Genomic DNA, 22,545 nt, shown 5'->3' with positions numbered 1-22,545 from the left:
CAGAGTGGTGATGAAATAAGCCATCGGATGATATTGCAGAAGAATGAGTCCAACAACATTGGAATCAGCAGGAATCTTTCCATTAACTTTAATGGGCGTTGAACTGGTCCATTACAGAGCAGAAAAATACACATGGAGATGGTAGCTACCATTGTCAAAGTTTCCAGATCCCTGTTTTCCACATTCATGAGCATATGAAAGTACAATACTTTCCTGTAGGTGCACAAACGAGTTCATTATGACTTAAGAGAGGATGTTATGTCATAAGTTTATTCTATGGAAAAAGGACCCGTTATTTTCTTTAAATGCTGCTGGTTTAAAGGAATTACAGGAGCATTTTCAATTTTCTTCTTTCTTTCATTTTTCTTCTTCAGGTTTCTGTACACCATTTACTACCTACATTCTGAATACAGCCTTACTCAGGAACCTTGCCACAACACATTTCCAAACTGTGGTACAGATAGAGACTTAATAGCATCTCACGATGGCAAAGGCTTACAGCATGCTGCAATGCAAGATTAGTATTTACTGTTCAGCCTTTGAACAGCAGGTGTTTAGATACTGCTGGATGGCGTAGTTTGGGAATTTTGGGGAGTGTAGGTGTATGTGTGATAGTGAGAGAAATCCTTCCCATGTAACAAAGATAACCAATAAAACATAGGAGAGTTTACTTTGTGCAGGACTTTTCCCATACCTGGGACATATTGGTGATAAAGAGTTTTCCGAATCATTCCAGAGGCGGTAATATATGACTGTTACTATGTCCTGGGGCTGCAATGATCTTACTTAACTTCACAAAAGAAACACAGTCACAAAGCCTCCAAGGAAGACCTGAGGGACTGCAGGGAGTGTTGTGTGTGACTCACTCCATCTCTGAGTCAGTCCTGAATTTACGTACTCAGTTTCATGCCAGAAGGGAGGTCTTTCAGACAACAGGAAAATACACTAGACCCACATCTTCCTACAGACTCAGCCAGAGATGTGTTCATTGCTTCCTCAGACCAGCGCGGCATAAAGAATGTGGGTATGCAGCAGCTTCCCATTTCATCCGGAAACAATTTATTCCAGTGGAGAACTCAGTGATTTCTGAGCGCTTGAAGTGCTTTTGTATTTCCAGGGTTTAAATATTCTATACACAAGCTACAAGTGCAAGATGATTGAAGCTGTAACGCACTGATAACAGAATAACCTGGAAAACATTTTGGTGGCTGACTTCACAAATACCAATAAATGGACAAGAGAATCCAATTTCAGTTATCTGGTACTTTTTTGCTGGACCATCTATAGGAATGATTGCAGAGTATTCTGAGCAACAACAATTTATGTAAGTGTTCGATTCTCCTCTGGCCTTGTATTTCTCATTGCCTTCAGTAGACACTGTAAGAAGTATTTCTGAATAAGGATATATCCTAATATTTCTCAGAACTGCAGCTCCATTATTGACACATAAGGGAGCTCCAGCACACACAGTGCTCTCCCGCTGCCTGTCACTGTTACCATGCTGTCTAGCCTTGCTCATAATAGATTCAGAAGACAGAGGAGTAAAAAGGCACAGAATACAAGCAACTTGTGAACTTTACTGGCTTCACCACCCATTCATCAGTATTGCCATAACAATGCAAACATCTGTTCTTTAAAAAAAAAGGCCGATCCACCTATGCAGATCAACACACCACCTATTTCTATTTACAAAACAGTGATGGTTCAAACTGATCTCATATGCTCCTAGATATTCATAACTCACTGGGATTATCTCAGTAGACTAACTTCTAAAGGGCTTCTATCACTTACTGCTAAAGATTCCTTGCTAAAGATTTTCCGTCATCAACATAATGGACGTGCAAAGGGCAATTCAGCACCAGTCACACAATGACTCCTGCCCGCACTTCTGGGTGAAACGGTGCAGAAGAAAACTTCTTGGTGTCACCTATTTGAAGTTAGAAATACAGCTTTTAATAGTCATGAACAAACCCCTTAAATTAAATAAATTTAATCTACATACGTCTTTTTTTCCTGAGACAACAGACTCTGCTCATTTAATTTTCCATCATGATTTTGGTGGATGTGACTAAAAACTTACCTTACTATTTCATCCTTCGTTTGGAAAAATGTGTTAGCCTGATGCATGAATCTATTTTGCTACATTGTAAAAACACATTGGCTGTAGGATTTAAGTCCACTTCCAAGTGCTTAGCTAGCTAGCTAGTGACAAAACTGGACACAGCTCTCACACTTCAAAAGAACAAAGGGCAAATTCTGCTTTCTAAGCTAGAAGTAGAAAGCCAAACTAAAATTTTGACCGTGAAGTGAAGCAAAAATACAATAAAGCCAAAGTAGTAGTCAATAAAATATAATAAATAGTGTAAAATAATAGAAAAGATTTAATTAAGTTCTGACACAAGAAGTCACTTTACATTTAACTTGCAATTTTTCCTACTTTGATTTAACCGAAGGGTTTGATTTGGTAAGTGTTCCAATACTGAACAGAAGTGGGATATTTCCGTTATCGTTATTCCAATGGAATTAATCGCTGAGGAAAGTGGAAGCAAATATGACTGATCTCAGAAATATCATAAAGGTGGCAGAATCTTCTTGAAATAGACTGAACTTGACAGGCACTTGTTCCTCGAAACCAACTTCTATACAAACTGTTATAACTCCTCAGGGTGTAAGATATTTTTGAATTTCTGCTACGCAATTGTGGGAGAAGAAAATAAATAATATCTGCATTTAAAAGGATGTCTATCTCAGGTTAGGTATTTGGGAGACTCTGGCAGACACAAAATAGACTTAAAATGTTAACTGTTACTCAAAATACATGAAGGGGGAGGTGGAGCAGGAAATTTCTTAGATGTGACTTGATGAGGGTTAATAAGCCCCCAATTATGTGTGTGCTTTCTTAGTTGATAAAATATCAGCATCTCCCTTTGCCTTACTGTTCTGGCAGTTGTTTTTTCAGCAGCCAAATACAGCCTTTTGTTTAGCAAGAAACACAAACTACAGACAAGGTTGCTTCAGACAGAGGAATGACTCAGGGGTTTAAGAAAACAGGCTTTTCCTACATTTCAACACTTAAAATAACAAAGTCACTGTGACTTGAAACCTGACTACTCCTTATCACCTTCTGAACATAAAGAACGATGTCACTACAACCAATGGATCAAAAAGCAAGATGACCTTAATTTAAATATTTAAGGAGCAATTTAGGCAAGTGGAAAATGAGAAGGCAAGGAAGGAGGGAAGAAAGAGTACTTGCTGGAAATTATGCTTCTGATTTGGAGAATGCACAAGTTTACTTGAAAAAGACAGAAAGAAAAATAATTATAAGAAATAAAACTTTATGTTATCCTGTTAATGTCACTGCTTTTAAATTTTTTTATTACTTTTTTTTTTTAATTGAGAAATGTGGAACCATTCCATAAACACAACTGAGATCTGCCTTCTGTTAAGGGTTGCAGCACCATTGAAGTTTGAACTCATTTAAGCTGTTCTGTTGTGCTTTCAATTCCCCCTACCTTCTTTTTTCCTTCCAGTGGATTGAAATGTGACCAAATAGCAGCATGACTGTGAATGGAAAAGATAATTCTCACACTACATTCTTCTCAGTGCTTTGGGGAAAACACACATACAAACACATTTGCTCACGTCTGATCCAAGATGTGAAGGAAAAAAAAAAAGGCAAATCTATGAGAAATTTTTCTGACATTGGAAACACACTTAAAAACTCCATATATTTGTTTTGTTTAGACTAATTAAGACTTCTGCTTTATGTTACCACAATAGACACTAAACATATGCAATACATTTACTGAGGTTAAAGGAATTATGGAATGAATTTGTATCTATTACTCCATTATCCTTAAGTAACACTGCTGTAGTAATCAGTTGGAATATATTTTTATCAGTCAAAAGGTGACCTGTCAGTCTAACCAGAGACATTTTGCATCCTCAGTACATTATATAATACAGAATGCTAGTAAATTTTGGTTCTCAGGAAAAAAAATCCTCTTTTGTTGAAATGTTATATTACCATATTGGCATAGCTAGTTTAAAGATGGAAGCAAAAGAACTCATGGATTGGCCGGGAGCTATAGTTTGCACTGCTTCTCTCATACCTGTGCAATTTGTTATACTAATGGAAGTCCTTATCATGAACTGAAAAATGTACAATTCCTGAAGTCCAAAAGAGTGAAAAACTAAGTTAAAAATTCTAACACTAGGGATACAGGGATTTACTTCTGTTGTTGTGCCTCCCACGCACACACACACAGAGAACAAACATTCACTTCCCTTATTAAAACATGATGGTGAAACTAGTTCTCACTAAAACAATTTATTTCCATGTCCTACTCGCAAAATCTAAATTAGATTAGAGTTAAGCTTCAGCTACATTAAGTCTCCTCTTCCAAGGAGATTTTTTTAAACATGTATCTTTTGAGTTTCTCCAGCAATATGAAGGACTCTGAAAGCTCTTAGTTATAAAAGCTATTTTAGATCTTAAAAAAACTTGGGTCTGCTTTCTTTCATTCAGCTCTTCTATTGTACATTGTTAACTTTTCCTGAAGCGTAAAAGTGGGAAAATTGGTATCAGCAGTCTTCCCTTAATATCACAGTATACAGGACAGAACAATATTAAGACACCAGTAAAACTCAAGGCCCTGATGCATTCTTTTGGAAATTTGTACCCAGTTAAATTAAGAAGTTAGTTCTTCCAGCTGTCTCATTTTCGATTCCCCCATCTCTGGCCAAAGCAACTGACCCTCTAACAGAGACAGCAGAATGGGACGTCTGTTCCAATGGCAGAGCTCCCCAGTGCTTCTTGTTTATAGCCCGGCATATTAGCTACCATTTAAAATTGGCTACATCAATATGCGGACCTATGGATTGGGGTAGTCGAAGAGATGCTATGGAGCACATTCAGCTTTATTTGCAATGGCACATCTAATCTCCAGGAGATTAACAGAGCGACAGCTGGGAGGAGTGATTCTGAAATCGCTCCGAGGCATCAGAGATCATGGATCAGTGCAGAATAAAGATCCGTGTTGAGGCTCCAAGCTGCAAGTGAGGAGTCTAAGACTGCATTTCAGACTCATAGCCCTGATAAGCAAAGAGTAGACCTAACTAGCTAGCAAGAGGGAAACCTCTGCCTCTCAGAGCTTGATTCTCCAAATTACCCTGCTCAGGAATAGACAACTCATTCTCTTGAGGAGGTTCTAGGTGGTGCTCAACCTTTATATGGTCAAAACTCTTGTGGTTGAAAGAGCACTGCCAAAGAAATTAGAAATATCCTCCAGATAAGAGTGGTCACACACACCTGTTCTATGGGAGTACCTTTACCACACAGCTACAAACCTGGTGTGGGTCGAGTGTTATATTAATTTGAGGAATGCTGAGGCAGTTTTAAGGAATCTATACAAGCGAGTTTGCACTGATTTAAAAAGTCAATAAATGCCATTGTAGAAATGCTGTTAGTTTCAGAGACGTTTACAGGTTCGTGGTGATGACTGCCATCACATAGTTGTTACCTTGGAGAAGATACAAGTTGATGGATAGCGAAGAAGGGTGGATAAAAACTGAATCAGACCATGCTTTCTAGCAACTTAATTCAGCGAAAAGGCCAAAAATAGCAGGACATAAACCAGGTTTTAAAAAGTAAATGTTACTGAAGTTTAGGTTATTTTGAGTATTTTCAATGCTAAGCCTTATAAACAAGTGTCAGAAACAAGTTTTCCCCTTTACCACAACCCTATAAAAATCCATGAAGGTTTCTCTCTTTTTATTTCCTCACACTGTGAAACTCTGACAAAGTTAGCTCAGCTGTGGACTGAGCTTCAGGAAATATGTATTCCACTCTAAATATTCAAGAACTGGCTGAATGGTGCAGGTGGTCACATCACTTGCATGACGTACGAGTCAGCTGTCAATCTCCTCTCTTATATGCCAAACAACCTAAAAAAGTGATTCAGATATTTTGCACAAAAATTATGTTTCCTACAATACTACCAGAGGTTGGTAGAAGTGACATGTTCTAATGAAATGCTTGGGGTTGACTGAATTGAATGTTCAGTGCCACTCACAAAGTTCCTAAGCTCAGACAGCAGGGAGCTTTTCAAGAGGGCAGGTATGAGCAAATTCAGGTAGAAATCAGACAGGCTGATTGGGAAACGAAATTACCTGGAATGATCACTAAACTAGGGTGGCTTTGGACTTTGTATGTTTTAAGTTTATAAATTTCAGCTCTGTCGGTTAACTCCTCATCTGGCAACAAATAGAATTCTAAAATAACTTTATAAGGACAATACATGCATCAATAAGATATGTATGTTGGGCTAAAATTAGATTGTTTTAATTAGCAGTTCTAAAGTTAGAGAGGCATGTAAGAACCACCACTACTGAGAATTGACAATGAAGTTACAGGAGGAAATTCAAGCAACATGAAGATGAGAGAAGGCAGCATTGCCAGTGCTGCTAAAGAGCAGCAAGGAACTCAGAGGAAAGAATACCACTGATGATAAGAGATGCAAAATTTTCAAATCTGTTTCAGGGTTCCAGACTGTGGCCTGCAGTTGTTTGAAAAGGATCTATTTCAGGACTCACAAAGTTCATTTAAAGTCCTCTCAAACTTCTGAAAAAGGCAATAAAAATCCATAACTGAAAATAAAGCCTAAGCTCAAAATAAAATTCTTGCATGGTTTTAGTTTGCATGTTTTAAATAGTAGTTTTCAACACTCTGTTTAGTTGGGCTTCACAGAAACCCATTAAATTTGAAAGAGATTCTTTGAAGGAGATCTTCTTAAAGATGTCCATTGTGACAGACCTGGCCAAAAACAGGAAGAGGACCATCCCATGTGAATATATTTTGGAGAAAAATTTGTCCTGCAGCTCCCTGTGACTGGAAGAGCTATTTAAAGGTGAATTAAAAACAACTGCATATATCAGGAACAAATTACAAGCTGGAATGGAGGATTGCTTTAATATACTGCTTTTTATAATTATCCAGTTTACTCAGAGACACTGAGAACTCCGGACAAAAATCAAGAATAAAACTTAATTTAAAATAAAAGAATGAAAACAGTAACTTGATGGCAAGTGTTTTAAGCAAAATAAGCAACTGTCATCAAGGTTGAGGATGACATCAAATTGGGGGGAGCAGTGGATCTCCTTGAGACAGGGCTGCCATTCAGAGGGACCTAGGTGAACTGGAGAAATGGACCATCAGAAACCTTATGGAATTCTTCAAGGACAGATGCTAAGTCCTGCATCTGGGAAAGAGAAGCCCCTTGCAAGTATACAGGCTGGGGATGGACTGGCTGAGGAATAGCTCTGCTGAGAAGGACGTGGGGGTCATGTTAGACAGCAAGCCTGCAGTGTGGTCAGGGAGCACAGGCGGCCAAGAGCATCCTGGACTTTATTAAGAGCCTCATAACAAGTAGATTGAGAGAAGTCACATCTCCCTTTGCTCAGAGCTCATTAGATGGCACCTAGAGTACTGTGCCCACTTTTTGGGCCCACAGTACAAAACCAGCAATGATAAACTGGAACAAGTTCAGTGGAGGGCCACCAAGATAGTCGAGGGATGGAGCACTTGCCCTTCAGCAAGAACCTGGGATTGTTCCGCCTGGAGATGAGCTGGCTTTCAGGGGACCTCACAGCAGCTCTCCAGTACCTGTAATGGGGTTATAGAGGAGATAGAGCTGACTCATTCAGGAGACAGCAGTGCGTGGCAGGAGTGCAAGAGATAATGGGCATAAACTGAAGCAAAAGAGAGTCAAAATGGATATAAATAAAACAAGCTTCTTCCCTGTGACAAAGTCAAGTAGCGCAACAAGTTGCCCAAGACATTGTGGACTCTCCATCTCCTGGGGTTTTCAAGATCCAGCTGGCTAAAGCCCTGAGCAACTGGATCTGATCTCATAGCTGAGCCTAGTTTGAGCAGGAAACGAGACCTCCCGAGAACCTTCCAACCTGAATTTTCCAGTGATCATTCTGTGAGTATATGAGATGTTTAATATGTTTATGAGAAGCCTGTTTGAGAGTGTCTTCTCTTCACAGGAAAGGGTGACTTTCCTTATTCTTGACAGAGGGTTAAAGACTTTACTTGAACATCCCCATTCAGATTATTTATGGAAGAACATAATGCTAATCATACGATTGTGGGGTTTTGGGGGCAAGAAGTGGCTCGATTAAATTGAGAACTAAACCAAAAATGAAATTTGAGGTTAAAGAATGGCTTGTTCTTTCCCTGCACTACACAGTCAGCTCTCATACCGTCTCTGAACATTGTGGCATCTCTCATAACAAAGCCCCATGGAGCACAATTTGCTGTGGCATAACAAATGGAGACATCCCAAACTGCAAAATTCTGCAATGATTACTACTGGGACTGAGTTCAGACCTAGCTCTTCTCCTCTCAGGACTGTGACAACTGAAGAACAAGACAGCCTTTCCATTAAAAGCAGCAGTGTCCTGAGGACATAGATCCCGCTCGCTCTCAAACTCTTTTACAGGTAGATGACCAAAGTATTTTGGAGCGAGCACAACAAGGATGAGGAATAGTCCCCTCCATTGAGCCAAGACCATTCTGTCTCACTCTGTGTATGTTAGGGTAGGCACAGAAGATGCCCTAATAGAGATGGAAAACAGGGCAACACTTCTAGGTTTTTGCAGAAGCAATACACTCAGTATTCATAAATTGCAAATGTAACAATTCTTTACATTTGTTCTTAATGCAAACAAAGACGATGCTTGGGAGGAACCCATTAACCAAACCGAGATTTTCTCCTGAGATTTGTTAATCTCTAGCAAGAGGACTGGCAAAATCATCACTAGCAAAACAGAGCTGGAGACATGAGAGGAAGGCTTGACACTTCATCATCATTACCAAATGCTATTTATTTCCCTCTGAAAACCCAGTTTAACAATTTTGATTCAGGAAAGATGAATGCCCATAGCAGGGAAAGTAAACATGAACTACGGAAAGTCTTTCCGGTTAAGCTGGAAAGGCTGCAGCCAAGATATTTCCCACTTAACCTTCATCAAGGAAAAGGTCAAAAAAGGCCAATGTGTTTAAGCAGGGCACGGGACGGAACAGAACGAAACTTCCTATGAAAAAGATTAGGTTCACATTCTTTTGGCTTTCATTATAACTATTCCACATCACTCCACACTTTCATTTAAAGCAGTTTCCTGACAGCATTGAACACAAGACCTTAAAGTAGGAAAATTGAAAGATAAAAGCGTAAATGGAAAACAGTTCATGTACTGTATACAAAATGGGGAAAAATATGAGGGTCACATAGAAACAGCAAAAGAGAAATAATACCTTTAGCCTTTGCAAATTATATAATACGTGACGCCCAAGGTAATCATTCATCCCATGTAATTCCATGCACTTTAAACTGAACAGCTCCCAGGACATGTGTGTCTTTACCAAAGCAGAAGATTTTTGTTTTACATGAAGCTTCTAAGGAAGCAAGAACTTTACTCCAGCACTCCAAGACTTCCAAGGTCTCCAGGCATGTCATTTCCAAACTGCTGAGAAAACAGATTAGCTCCTTTTTGGCCTACCACTATAATGGATTATAGCAGCTATGGGTATTGGACAATAGAATATGACACTTGTTAAATGCCCTAGAAATGTTTGGTTGTGCAAAACCACATGCAGGATTTCTCCTGGGAGAAAAGGTAAGTATACCTTTGAGCAGACTGACATGTGGATGGATCAATGGACGTGTGCAAGAAGCACACTGAAATGCCACTGAGGGAGGGAGGGGGAAAATGTATTTTCTTTCCATCCTCTACTCGGCAAATCTGGTCTACATTCCTTTGGGAGATCTATCAGCCATGATTCAGACTCCTACTCTGTGTGTTTTAGAAGTTGCCTATTCACCCAGGCTCATTTGTGATGCCTCTATCTATAGCATCAGAATGGCAGTTCAGTGCCCACCTGAATTTTCATCCACCATTGTTCATATTAAGTGTAGATGTTGATGATTCATGATGAAGCAAGGCAAAGAACTTCTTCAAACAATGAGAGTGTCCCACACAGAGCTTTGAAGATAAGGGCTGAAACAGGGACTCCTCATTTCATACCAGATGTGACTCAGCAAGGTGTCTGGAAGAGAGTGGTGAGGCATTCTTGGAGACCTGCTCTGCCCTCTGTGAGGCTGTCATCCAAACTATCTGCAACACTTTTTCTAAAAATTAGTTGTTTGACAGTAAAGTATGACTTCAAAAAACACCAGACCCATAAATCAATGCATTACTGAGATCAACTCCAATCTAAAAAGCCCAGCATACTTTTCTATTGCAGGCAGGAGAAAAGTGGAAGTTCTGGCAGCTATAGGTAGTTGGATACTAAAAAAAACAGTGAATATTTCAAATATCTACCAGATTCAACACGCTGATGCTTCACATGTCTCTTTTCCACTGTGATAGTAGCACCGGTGTCACAGTTCAGTTTACAGCTGTATTAGTGCAGCAAATGTAGAATGGCTGAATGACTGTTGCTTGTTATCTGAACTGTCTCTGACTGAAGGGCAAATGTTCTTGTGGCAAATTAGAAAGTTGTCCTGCGTTGGATTTTGCACTGGCGCTCCTAAGGCGTGTGCATGCACTCCATTAGTAATCTCCAGCAGAGGAGTGAAACGGACAGGTCACAGCAGTAGTATCACTCATCCCAACTGGAGCTGCTGATGCTCATGTCAATGAGCTCAGTAAACAGTGCAGAATATGTAGAAAACTGTTTTATTCAAAGTAACCTTGAACCAATACCCAAAGGGAGACTGACAGAGAGTCGGCAGTGTGCTAGGTATGCTCCGGAGTATTACCACAGAGCTCGCTCACCACACAAAGATGCGTCTAAGCTCTTCGGCACATGGTTCTTTCCAATAACTATGCAGGTTTCTGACAACAATCAAGGATTCTTACATGACACAAAAAAGGAGCAATAAACAAAGCACGCATAGTCTTCTCACACTGCTCATCCTGTCCAGCTGCCAGAAAGAGCAGTGAATTCTCCAGGCTTACACACAAGGTACACCGGGTTCCTTAAAATGGACAAGGTCAGGATGTGGTTGCACAACGTCACTTGTCCACGACAGCATGGACCTCAGTTCTCGCTAGCCACGCCCTCCTTTTACCTGGCTTTTCCAGCCCATCATGGTAACTATTCTCCGGTCTAAAGGATTCACAGGATTTGATAGACTTCTTTTTTATGTTGAAGGTACCCATGGTACCCAAGACCAAAATGAGTACCTGTAAAACAGACCTATTTCTTGGCATATGGTTATACTGCATCTCAAATCTTTCACAAGTTGCTGAGGTACAAAAAATTGCAAAATTTGTGGAGAAGAAGAGTTTGCAGAGCAATTTAGTGAAAGGGAAAACTGGACATGAGCTGCATAAGATGGAAAAGACCTGCAAAAGGGACGTACCTGTTTCAACAGATCTTTGTGGCTGCTCATCTTTCTATGTTGAACTATTTGTTATTTTTTTGAGAAGCCTGGTGATCCCGGACCATGCAGCCCTCAAAGTCTCTTCAGTTTACCATTCCTCACTTCAGAGGATCCATGCTTTAGAGGAATTCTCCATACCAAGCAAAAGGAAACAAAAAAAATAACTCAGTGGCCTTTTGCGCTTAGAAGTTGCAGAGCAATAGAGCACAGGAAGCCTTCTGCTGTGGGCCTATATACCAGCAATGGACTGAAGTTTCCAGTGAGATAAGAAATGCCAGCCCTCTACTGATACAGAGATAAAAGAAAGTACTAGAATGTCTTGCACATAAACTTGGGTTAACTTCAGAACAATTTTATTGGTCTAACTACGGTAATGGTCTCCCTAAATCCTACACAATGGTGGCCAAGTAGATAGCGTTACAGTCTCAGTTCATAAATTGACTCTAGATGTAATATAAATCACAACAAGGTAAATTCACTTGTGCTTTACTAGGGATGCATTCAGGAACTCAGGTATTACAGCCACCCTCTTCAATAACATAGGGGGGAATGACACCAAGGCAATCTTTGCTAAAAATTACTAGAAAGGTTGGCTTAATGCAGACTTCTTTATTGATAACAAGTTACAAAAACCCAAATATTGTTCTAAAATTTAGTATTGTTAGCTTTTTTGCAGTCCTTGGAAAAAGTTATAGTTAAAAGGCATTCTGTGCTGATTATTTACAGCATGTTCAGTTTATTACAGAATCACAGAATCTTCTTCATGGTTGCAACGTACCCTTAAGATCATTGAGTCCAACCAAACAACCTACAATCTCTGCCACTAGAGCATTATTGCACTATTATTATTGCACTACTGTTCTCCAATTTGTGACCGGCATGCCCCGAGGCAGCCAAGTCAGTGGAAGATAGTCCTCAACAGATTTAGCATAGCTAAATCCAGAAACATGGGTACTGAATCTTTTGCAATTCTGTCTTTCTTCCATTCTTTGTCCAACATCATACCCCTGTAAGATCATCCATTATTCCTCAATACACCTTTAGCACTTGCAGGCACCATCAACATCTCTGATCCCCCCAAGTTTTATCTGCTCCACAGGCCTTCAAGACATTCCTTCAAGTAGAAACAGCGGGTGATTTTTAAAACATTTCTGTAACTTATATAACTTAGAAAGAAAAGGCTATGCATTTTTCTTGTCGGCATAGCCCAGCATTGAAACGGATGACACTTTGGATAAGTACAGTGTCCCCTTTCTACAGCCAGTACCTCAACTACGTTTAATCTAAAATGAGCATCCTAGTCTCTTCAAGTGAATCACAGGTCCTGCTGTTCAAAGGAAAGACCTGCTTTGCGCTTTCTTCTGTGGAAAGTATAGGAGACACCTTAAAGAGCTGTGTAGGAATTACATCACAGCTGTTTAAATACAGACAGTGTTTATCCATGGCATTGCTCATCTGTGAGCCAACCATGAAACTCAAGATGATATCAAGTGCCTCCAGCTTAAGCTCCTTAGCAATCCTAGTAAAGCAAGTGTGTAAGCTCCATCTCTACATGTGCAACTGAAAGAGGCAAGTGCCTTTGAAGGTTTCCAAGAGGAAATCCTGCCTGCCCAACCGCAGTGCTTGGATGCTTTCATTGATCAGAGAGAGAGCATGCCTTTAGGTAGCTACTGTATAAGTATTTAAGACTCAGGGGCACCTAAAGTGCCTTAGCTATGCAGACTGGATCCCACTCTCGGAATCTCATTCATCTTTTAAAAGCAGCAGCTCAGCAGCCACCTGTGTTTCTTTCCTCTTTTCTACCCACACTTCTTATTAGCTTCTCTCCAAAGCCTACTTGTTGACTTAAAAAAGTCAGAAACAGTAAGCAGGGCCTTTCCGTATTCTCAATGAACACTGCAGCAATCCTCTCCATATAAACAGATACACTTTCATTAAAAATGAGTACATTTAGCGTTCTGCTTATGGCAACACTGGCACTGTTATCGCACCTTCTCCTGTAGACAAACAGAGTGCCCTGGTTCGCAGGGTGAGGTGCCACCTGTGACACCTGAGTGATCTTACAGCTCACATCCCCCTAAGGGGGTGGCCACGTTGTTCCCCCTCACCCCAAGCCACCAGCTCCAACTGCTTCCGCTGCACAATGTGGATCTTCTGTCCGCTTGCTGAGCTGAACCAACTCACTAAGTGGGCAGCCAACGCAGCTTCTCGCTGCTCCAGTGAGCTCCTTCAGCATGCCAGGAGGTGAGCCAAGAGCCAAACCTGGCATGAGGGAGGAGACGGGAACACACTGCTGGAGGCAGAGGATGGGAGGATCAAGGATGGGTTTCTCCAGGGCACCAAGCTATTCCACTGGCTGAGTGGAGTCAAGGAGTCTTGTTGCAATAAAACCTCTTTAACAAAATGGGAGTTATCAGACAAATGATCAGAAATTTTGGGGGAAGCTGATTACAGTAAACCTCAGGAAAAAGGGTTGGATTTTTTTTTTTTAATTGCCAGGCGTAACGTACACAAACCCACCCTATTCCCAAAGTCTGCATGCATTTACATAGTGAGATCTGGGATTTCCGTTAGTTTCCTTCATGTTTCTGGAGCTGCATGCAAGTCAGCTTCCTCAACAACCAGGAGGATTAGATTTAAAAAAAAAACACCAAAAAAACAGAAAGGAGAGATCTGAACTTCTCACGTTATATCTTGCCTCTAACACTTGAAGCTTTACAAAGGAGGCTAAATATCACGAGACTACTGATAAAAGTCAGGAGAGTTGGCAGCTCTGCAGACGTTTATGGGCTTGCTAACACACTTTTCTGTTTTTAAGTGAAAACAGACAAAACGGTGCACATGCTAGGATAATGAACATCTTGGCACATTGCAATTACAATACTGGAACAGACCACTCTTCTGTTTTTATGGATGCTTTTGAGAAAAAACAATCCCTATGTTCAGCTCCCTGTTACATTTATTCTCCAGAATTCTAGTGCCAAAGGCTTCCCCATCTTCTCTGTGGGCTTTCCAAGCAGAGTTCACCTCCTGTGAAGCACCACAAAAATACAGCTGCCATGGAGCAGCTCCTCTTCTTGCTAAGATGGGTTAGTCACATCATAGAGAAATGGCAACATGCAATGCCATAATTAAACTCAGACAACATCAGGAGAGGTTTTTTTATTAAAAAAAAACCCCACACAATTATTGATGTTCTGTGTTTTGCTTCCATTTAGAAACTCCATGAAATTTTCTGTGGATAATCTAGCAATGATCTACAAAACAGTCTGGATTTCCATAGCATGGTACCACATCTAGAAATCTTCTAGAATATAATGGTGGTATCGTCACACTAGCCTGTGATAAAACTGAGGAAAAGGAGTACTTTTTGTTTGGAGTTCTAGCAACATTATCAACTTCATAGGAAACTATAAAAGATGAAATGTAGAATTATAGTCAATTGTAAGTTAATTTTTGCTGTAAAATAAATTGAAACAAAATTTTAGGAAAGTCATGATAGAATCTTGGGTGAAAAGGTCAACTATTACAAAAATCTTTCACTGTAACCATATCTCCAGTGATGGTTAAGGCCGGGAAGGCTCAGAGCTCCAGGATCAATAGAGCACACACAGTAACAAAGGCTTACCAAACCTTTTAAGCAGATTCTCAAAGTGGGAATTAAAGTTCTAGGAAATCACCAATAACAAATCTGCTGTGTGCAACGCATAAACCAGAAGATGAAACAAGTATTGGTTTTCTCAGACAATAAAAGTCTTAAGACACCAAAAATTAAAAAGGAATTAGTCTAACCAGTTAACAATAACTTTTGAGCATGAACAAATAATACTAAAGCAAAGATCTTGCAGGGGCTCTCAAAAGGAGTCTACTGACATAACTGAAATACGCTAAAATAATTCAGCTAAAAAGTGTGTGGTTTGGCAATTCATATATTACTGTGTTGCACGCTGAGGTGACACTGGTGAAGGCCTTGAGTCTTTCCGCTTTAGAGCGTCCTCCACAAGCATAAGACAGTGTTGAACGTGCCCTGATTGGTAAGAAGAACAGTAGAGTTACTGCGTTCTGATCATATGGAAACGGTGATTTAGTGTTGGAGCAAGACAAGTGAAAGACAAAAAAAAAAAAAAAAAAAAGAAAGAGGGAGGCAGGGGGGAATATTATGCTGCTGGCCCAGCTGGGAAGGCAGTGATGATCTAGGATTTGTTAAAGGGAGAAGCAGGCTGACTTGCTGCCACTACTGGGGCACAGCAAAGGGGATCGTATCATCTCCCCATTCCCTCCTCCCGCTGCTTTCCGCACGCGTAACTGCGTAGGGACAAGGTCTGCGGGCAGTGGCAGTGCAGGGACAGCCACAACACAATGCAGTATTCGCTATGGATATACAGCCCCCTTGCTCCGTCTGTAGCTTACAGCAACTCTGCCTGTCATGGAGGTGTTAGGAAAACCTAGTATGAGAAAGACAACTACTGGGTGACACGCGTGTCACGTAGATCTCCTGTGAGCTGTGCTAGTCAGCGCCTTCAATTTAATATCCTCAAAATCTCCTAAGACAGCAGTTAAAATTTAAACAGGCATTCTGAAAACACACTCTTGATCCCATTATCAGTGTCGTGGATGGGATTACAATGAGGGTGGTAATGGTGGAAACTTTTTAGGAGAGATCTAGTATCAACAGCAGGAGTGGCCACTAATTGGATTCTTTCTGTGTCACCGCAGAGTTGTCACGGGACCCTCGTTCTCTGTTGAACACTGCAGCTCTCAAGGCACTCAGAAAGGAGCTTTCTCAATTGTTATCGCATCAGTCTGCCTTCCCTCTCAAACACAAATCCCCCAAAGCCCTTTCTAAAGCCCAGGAAATCATGGAACCCATGACTCCCATGACATCTGCGACAAGTGTCCAGCCTCGGCCTGCGTAAGAACGAGTCCTGCCATCACACAAAGCCCAAACTCCTGATCCTGCATGAACAAACATATAACATCGAATACAGTATGTCAGCTAAACAAAGCAAGATAATAAACAGCAAATTGTGAAAATAGTCTGCAATAAAGTGATTTGGTCAGAATAGAATTTGCAAATCTTTCAAAATATTTTTTTCCATAGCTGTGTAACTTCCACTGAGTGTGGGTTTTATAATGGTTTCCACATTTGGAAACACTGTCCCCACCATCACAACATTTTTAATAAACTGTTTTTATCAGTTCCTGACTGGAATGAGAGCTGTTACAATAATTTTCACACTGATATTTGCCATCTTTAGGATATTTCTGGATTCCTATGTGCATTTTTTTCCCTAATGACCTCTCATTTAGCCTACTTTTTGAAGATGTATTTACATGCCATTTGGAAATTCACCAAGGGTTTTTTTTTTCAATGTGAAATTACACCAATCATAATTAAATTTTTTTCCCTCTGAAACAGAGACAAAAATCAATGAAAGGCCAAGGAGACATGCCAAGCAGCAGAAATTGAAGTTGCATATTATGATGGAACAAGCTCACCCACCTCGATTATCAAGTGCTAAGAAGAGGAAGCCCCTGAAGAGCAATAAACTGACACATAACTAAGACAATTCAGGGCAGAACACGTTTTCTTGGGGTCTGCCTCACTGCTCGGAGCAGCAAGGAGGAAAAGAAAAAAATAAAAAAAAGGTGACACTTTGAAAACAAGTCTATGAAGACAACCAGTATCCCACCTAGTCTTCACTAGCTGGGGGAAAAAGAAACCCACCAGCTTTTGTGCAGTGCAGATTCCCTCCCATCACAAACACAGTTGATAGTACAGACATGCCTGGTATGTTCAGCATTCCATATCAAGCAAAGATGAATTAGCTGCAACAAAAATGTGTTGCAGCTTTCATGCAGCAGTTTATGGATCTTTTTGTACCTCTGGAATTTTTTACCTTGAGCGTATCATGGATCTACTGAGGTCGTACTGGTCTCAGATCTTTTCCTCAGATTATTTTTATCTCACTGTGAGGAACATCTTTGTGAGTTCTGAACACTTTTACAGCTGCTAGGATGCTAATGGGAACTTCATGTGTGTACCCAGTACAAGTGCTCTCAGGGAAAAAAAAGCCAATGTCAAAGGAAGGTATGTAGAAGTCACCATAAATATGTCTTTGAATGTTTACCATCTGGAACAGTAGATTACATTTTGACAAGAAGCTGGACTGCCCCGTGGGCATTGTCTTTTAAACAGCCCCATCATTATAAAGGAAGGAAAAACATGATTTGCTGTTCCGAGTTTCTGGCAGTCCTAGAGAAACTCGTTTGTTGTTTTGGGTGGGTTTTTTTGTTGTTGTTATTTTTTTTCTAGTAAAACAATAACAAGCTGGGCATGTGTAGTTAGCACTTTCTTGAAAAATCTGTTTTCTTATAGATCATCTGCTCTGCGATCTGACGATAGCCACAGAGAGGGATGCATTTCAGTTAGGCTGTGGCAGCAGCAGGCGGTGCACGCCACAGTGCTGCACCTTAGCTTTGCTGGAAGACTAGACCTCTGTGCACCGAAGCTGGCTTACTGGGCTTCTCCCTGGGAAGACTGAAGAGGGGAAATCCAATATACGAGGCTTTAACATAGAGTCATAGTGAGGGTTTCCTTTGGTTTTGCTTTTCATTTTTAAGCTTGTAAAAGTTTCCGTCACTTTTTACAATCAGGAAAAGTGAACTGAGAGAAAAAACAAAGCGGTTAAATTTATTCACATGCGTCCTCGTCTGGTCATGCTGTTTCAAATTGCTTCAATTCTGTTTCAAATTGCTGTGGGTCAGTTCTGAGGACACATTCTTACTGAAGAGTGTGTTTGAAAATACAAGCTGAGAACAACCTGTAAAGAAGCCAAATAAGCATGCTCAAAAAAAAAAAAAGAAGTTAACAAAAAAAGTTGGTTTGAGGCAACCTGAAACATGGTTTTATGGGCATCGTTACACAGTTGAATGCCAAAATCACAAAGCACCAGCTCTAAATCCCCTTGCTCAGCCTACTAAAAAGGTCTTATTTCAGAACACATTATATACAGTATTATTTATAGAATATCTCACCTGTAAATGGTGAGGACAGTGTTAGATTTCTTTCACAAGTAGGAGGCCGATAATTCATAAGCACCACAGGTATGTGAGAGTTAGTGTGAAGATCTGTTATAGTGCGAAAGAAACAAATGATTTTGTTACTCTACACAGGATGATAGTATATCTATACTGTAAATCTTTTATTTAAAAAAAAAAAGCAAAATAACGCATCCTCTAGTTTCTCCATCTAGAACATTTAGAGTAAAACAACGAGAACATCTTAATTCTCTGATAAGCTAACATACTGTAATTAGTGATAACATTTCTGACTTCTTAGTTAATTTGCTGGGCTTCCCCTCATCCTGACATCAATGAACTTAATAGTCGAATTAAATGAAAATGATAGCAGAGTACTTCCATAACTAATTTCTAATTACATTTCTGCCCCCCTTTCCTTCCTAAACATAAATTTTTGCTTACTTTTAATTAACACTTCAGGTCGCTAGTGTAGAATCTATAAATATAGTGAGACTTTAATGATCCATTATAGTGATGCTACTTAGTTTTCAATGACTTGTAAAACTTTCACAAACAGATCTGCAAATGAATTACATCCATCTGCTCTGCTGCAGCTGCAGGAGCAGCACTACATTGTACCCTGCCTTTCCCTACTTTCCTGATTTTCTCTTAACTTTAAGCCCATGTGTAAGCCAAACCATCTCGATACGGATCATCAGAAGCCCAGCCAGGTCTCTATAAAGGAGTCTTCAAACTTTACAGACATCTCAAATGCACTTTCAAAACCGTTCTGGTTTGCCTCCCAGCTGAGCCCCAGACAGGCTGCACGCTGCTCCAGCATCCTCCTCAAAACCTAGGAAATACTCTGCCGCGATTCCTTTCCCCTCCGCTAACCCCCCCTTCTCCCCCAGCCCGACCACGCAGTTTCCACGAATCTATGGAGACCCGAAGGCGTTTAATCCCGCAGCCACAGCAACAAACATCCCCGGGCTACCGCTGGCCCGGCGCTGGAGGTGCGGGCACAGCACGTGTGTGCGGGAGAGGGGAGCGGAGCCTGCGGGAGAGAGAGGGGGAGAGAGAGGAGGCTCCCGCCGTGCTGAGAGACACCGCTCCAAGAAGAGATTTGCTTAATCTACACCTTCAAAAGCGTGACCTTAGCCGCGTTAAGAGTGTTAGCGCGATGAAGACAGCCAAGCATCAGGCTGTGCTCGCTGTTATCTGTCAGCCGTACAATAGCAGCATTGATAAGGCAGCAGCAACTGGCTTTGACAAGTGTGCTGTGCTAGCATTCCTCCGAAAACCGTGAAGGAAAAAGAAAGCGAGAGAAAGAGGCATGAGGTGCCTTTTACTTTACCTGAGCAAAGTGTGGGGGTTTATTTTTCCCTCCGAGCTGCTGGAAACGATTCCTCCCTCTTCTCCCCCAAAGCTAGGTAGTTCTCCTTTTGCTTGCAGCTCACACTTGGGGAAGACCACACAGCTCCAGCAAGGCTGCCTCTCTCCCCTAATCCCCACTCGAGTGTGATGACACACACTAACCCCAACCATCTGTTGAAACACGTCCTCAAGCACTCGGCACAGTGGTGTGTCAAGACGGGCTGCCCAATCCAATCGCTGGGGCTGGGTGGCTCTTAAGGAGCTGGAGGCAGAGACAAGGGCAGAAACTATAGGGCTGAGAACTCTTTAGCAAAGTAACCTGAGATTTTGAGAAAGGGCTGCTATTGAAAAAAAGAGCCGAAGGGGGAGGTACCAGGGGGAAGGTAGAGGGAGTGGATTAGTCTGGTGGCCAGTTGTGTTACTTCTCACAACTCCTTGTATTCCCAAGGGACCACTGGGACCCCCTCACGGTGGGATGCACAGAAGCACAAGAGCAACACTAAAATCTCTTTATGGCGGGTCTATTGAGGGCAATCTCCTCCGAGAGACGCTTTTCGAAAAGAGATAAAAGATGCGGTTCGGGATCCTGACAAAGTGCTAATGCGGGAGTCGTTTGCACCGCAATGTGTCATTTGCATCCCGAAATCCCAACTCCTTACCGTGCCGCGATTACCCCGTGGCTGCCTCCAGCCTTCCTGAGGGAACGGCAGGAGAGAGGCAGAAGGAAAACGGGGACGCGGGGGGGTGGCGGGGGGGGGGGGGGGGTGGCGAGGGGGCATCCAAAGGGCGAATATTTCTACTTCTGCACAGATATCCCCAAGTCCTTCCCACCACCCCGCGCTCCCCCGGACCCGCTGTAGATGCCCGGGCTCCCCGGCGTGCCCGGGGCCGCGCTCCCCGCCCGCCCCGCGACTGCTCCCCCCGCTCCGCGCCCGCGGTGCCGTGACAGCTCCGGCCGCCGCGCCGCGGCGCGCACCGGGCTCCGCGCACCGGGCTCCGCGCCACCCCCCCCCGCCGCCCCGCTCCGGGAAACGGTGCCACCAGCCTGTTGCTTCCCCCCCGCTCCCTGCCACCCCCCGCCCCCGCGCCTTCCCCACCGCTTCCGCCACCGCCTCGGACTTTCTTGCGGGATGCAGTCCCAGAGTTTCAGGCTCGCTGCTCGTCCCATCCGGACATGGCACCCGTCACATCCCCCACCCCCCCCACTCCACTTCCCCCGCCAAGCCGGGGCCGGGGGCTCTGGGCAGTGCCCCGGCAGGTCTGGACTGTGTCCAGTCTGTACCTCAGTTTACCTCGTCCACAAAGCGAGCGTTATCCCACCTTCCTCCCTCTCAGGGACACTGCCAGGAAAAATACGCTAATTTACAGAAGACGTCCGGGAAGGATAGATAAGGGACGCAGAAAAGCTGCTAAGTGCCAAAGAAACAGTTCTCTCCCCTCCCTGTAATAGGATAGCATGGAAGAGAGACTTAAAATCTCAAGGGTTTTTACCTCATTACCAAGTGCCTGACTTGACACTTGCATTAAATCTACATTTCACATTATGACAGATGTTGTGTTTTCTTTGAACTGAAAGGGAGGAACGTTGTTTTGGCATTAAAAGTTACTCTGAAAGTGTTAACATCCAACTTGAAGAAAGGTTTGCAATTGTGAAAAGACACACTCTCCCCAGCTATATGAAAGCCATATGAGAGTCTTGAAATGTTGATTTGGCTTACTTGTTCTTTAATACCTTACACAAGGCTATTTCTGAATCACGAGTGGCAAAATGAATACTTAATAAAAAGTAAGATTAAAGAGCTGTGGTTTGTGTGCCCAGTTTGCTGTTATCAGAGCTGACTTGGAAAAGAAAAGAAAAAGAAGAAACTGTAGTCACAACTGCATTTACTCAAATTCTTCACAAAAGTGATTATATGGTGTCTGTTTCCACCTATTAATCTGGAACTGCTTTCACATATGCTCAGTATTCACTAAAACACTGCTCCCTAATCTGCTAATTCCAGATAAATAAACACCTAAACAATATTTTCAACAATAGTATGTGGTGAAGTAGGGATGCAACTATGGTCCCTGGGGTATCGTAAGATTCTTAACATTGCCAATTATGTCTTCAGGGCAAGGGTTTGGCTTGATTTTGTTTTATTCTAGCAGACTGTGGTCTGTAAACAGGCTGGATAACCTTACACACTCAGAAAGCCCTGGAGACATTATAAAACTAATTTGCATTCTCTTTAGCTGTACTTTTTACCAGTATTGTATTAGTAACTCTGCATTAAAAATGTATAGTGATCAGAGATGTGGAATACCAAAAAGCCCCCAAAATTGTGCTGTATCATCCTGCGTACTGACTCACTGTCTAAAACGCAGCTCAGCTCACAACTGCTCTGTTTCATATTGGTGAGATGAGATGCAAACTCAACAAGGTTTAACCTCTAGGTACTTCTAACCAACATGAACGACAGTTATGTACAGTACTATGAGTTTATTTTGTGTTGCATGCTTACATGACGCTGTGTATTTTATCTGCGTATAAATATACATGAACAAGATACTGAGCACTCATATGATGTACAGGCCTAGGTCTGTTATTTTTTATGCCTGCGTAAGTCAGGGATGCCTCTGCTGATGCCTGTCAAGTCACAAAAGTGTAAAATTGACATGGTAAAAGGACCCCTAATTGCGTGCTTTGTAC

General features: G+C 41.8%; 1 protein-coding gene across 8 annotated transcripts in view; it reads right to left on the bottom strand.

The window, feature by feature from the left end:
• The window catches only part of SULF1 (sulfatase 1), a 154,522-nt gene that overhangs the window by 107,867 nt on the left and 24,110 nt on the right, over window positions 1–22,545 (bottom strand). For 2 of the 8 annotated variants that reach the window (XM_074577241.1, XM_074577236.1), the window contains exons 1-2: window positions 19,834–20,174; window positions 18,495–18,587 (exon numbers count right to left, since the gene is read on the bottom strand). The exons of 2 other annotated variants lie outside the window; for them this stretch is intronic. The gene's annotated coding sequence lies outside the window, so the exon portion shown is untranslated. Of the gene's footprint in view, window positions 1–1,791; window positions 1,928–17,356; window positions 17,405–18,494; window positions 18,588–19,833; window positions 20,175–22,545 lie in introns of those variants that run through there. 4 more of the 8 variants (XM_074577242.1, XM_074577235.1, XM_074577239.1 and 1 more) reach the window with 3 other exon arrangements.

This window comes from Larus michahellis, chromosome 2 (genome assembly GCF_964199755.1).
Source record: "Larus michahellis chromosome 2, bLarMic1.1, whole genome shotgun sequence".
Lineage (NCBI taxonomy): Eukaryota > Metazoa > Chordata > Aves > Charadriiformes > Laridae > Larus > Larus michahellis.
Note: the sequence above shows the minus strand (reverse complement) of the source record. Positions and strands in the feature narration are given on the sequence as shown.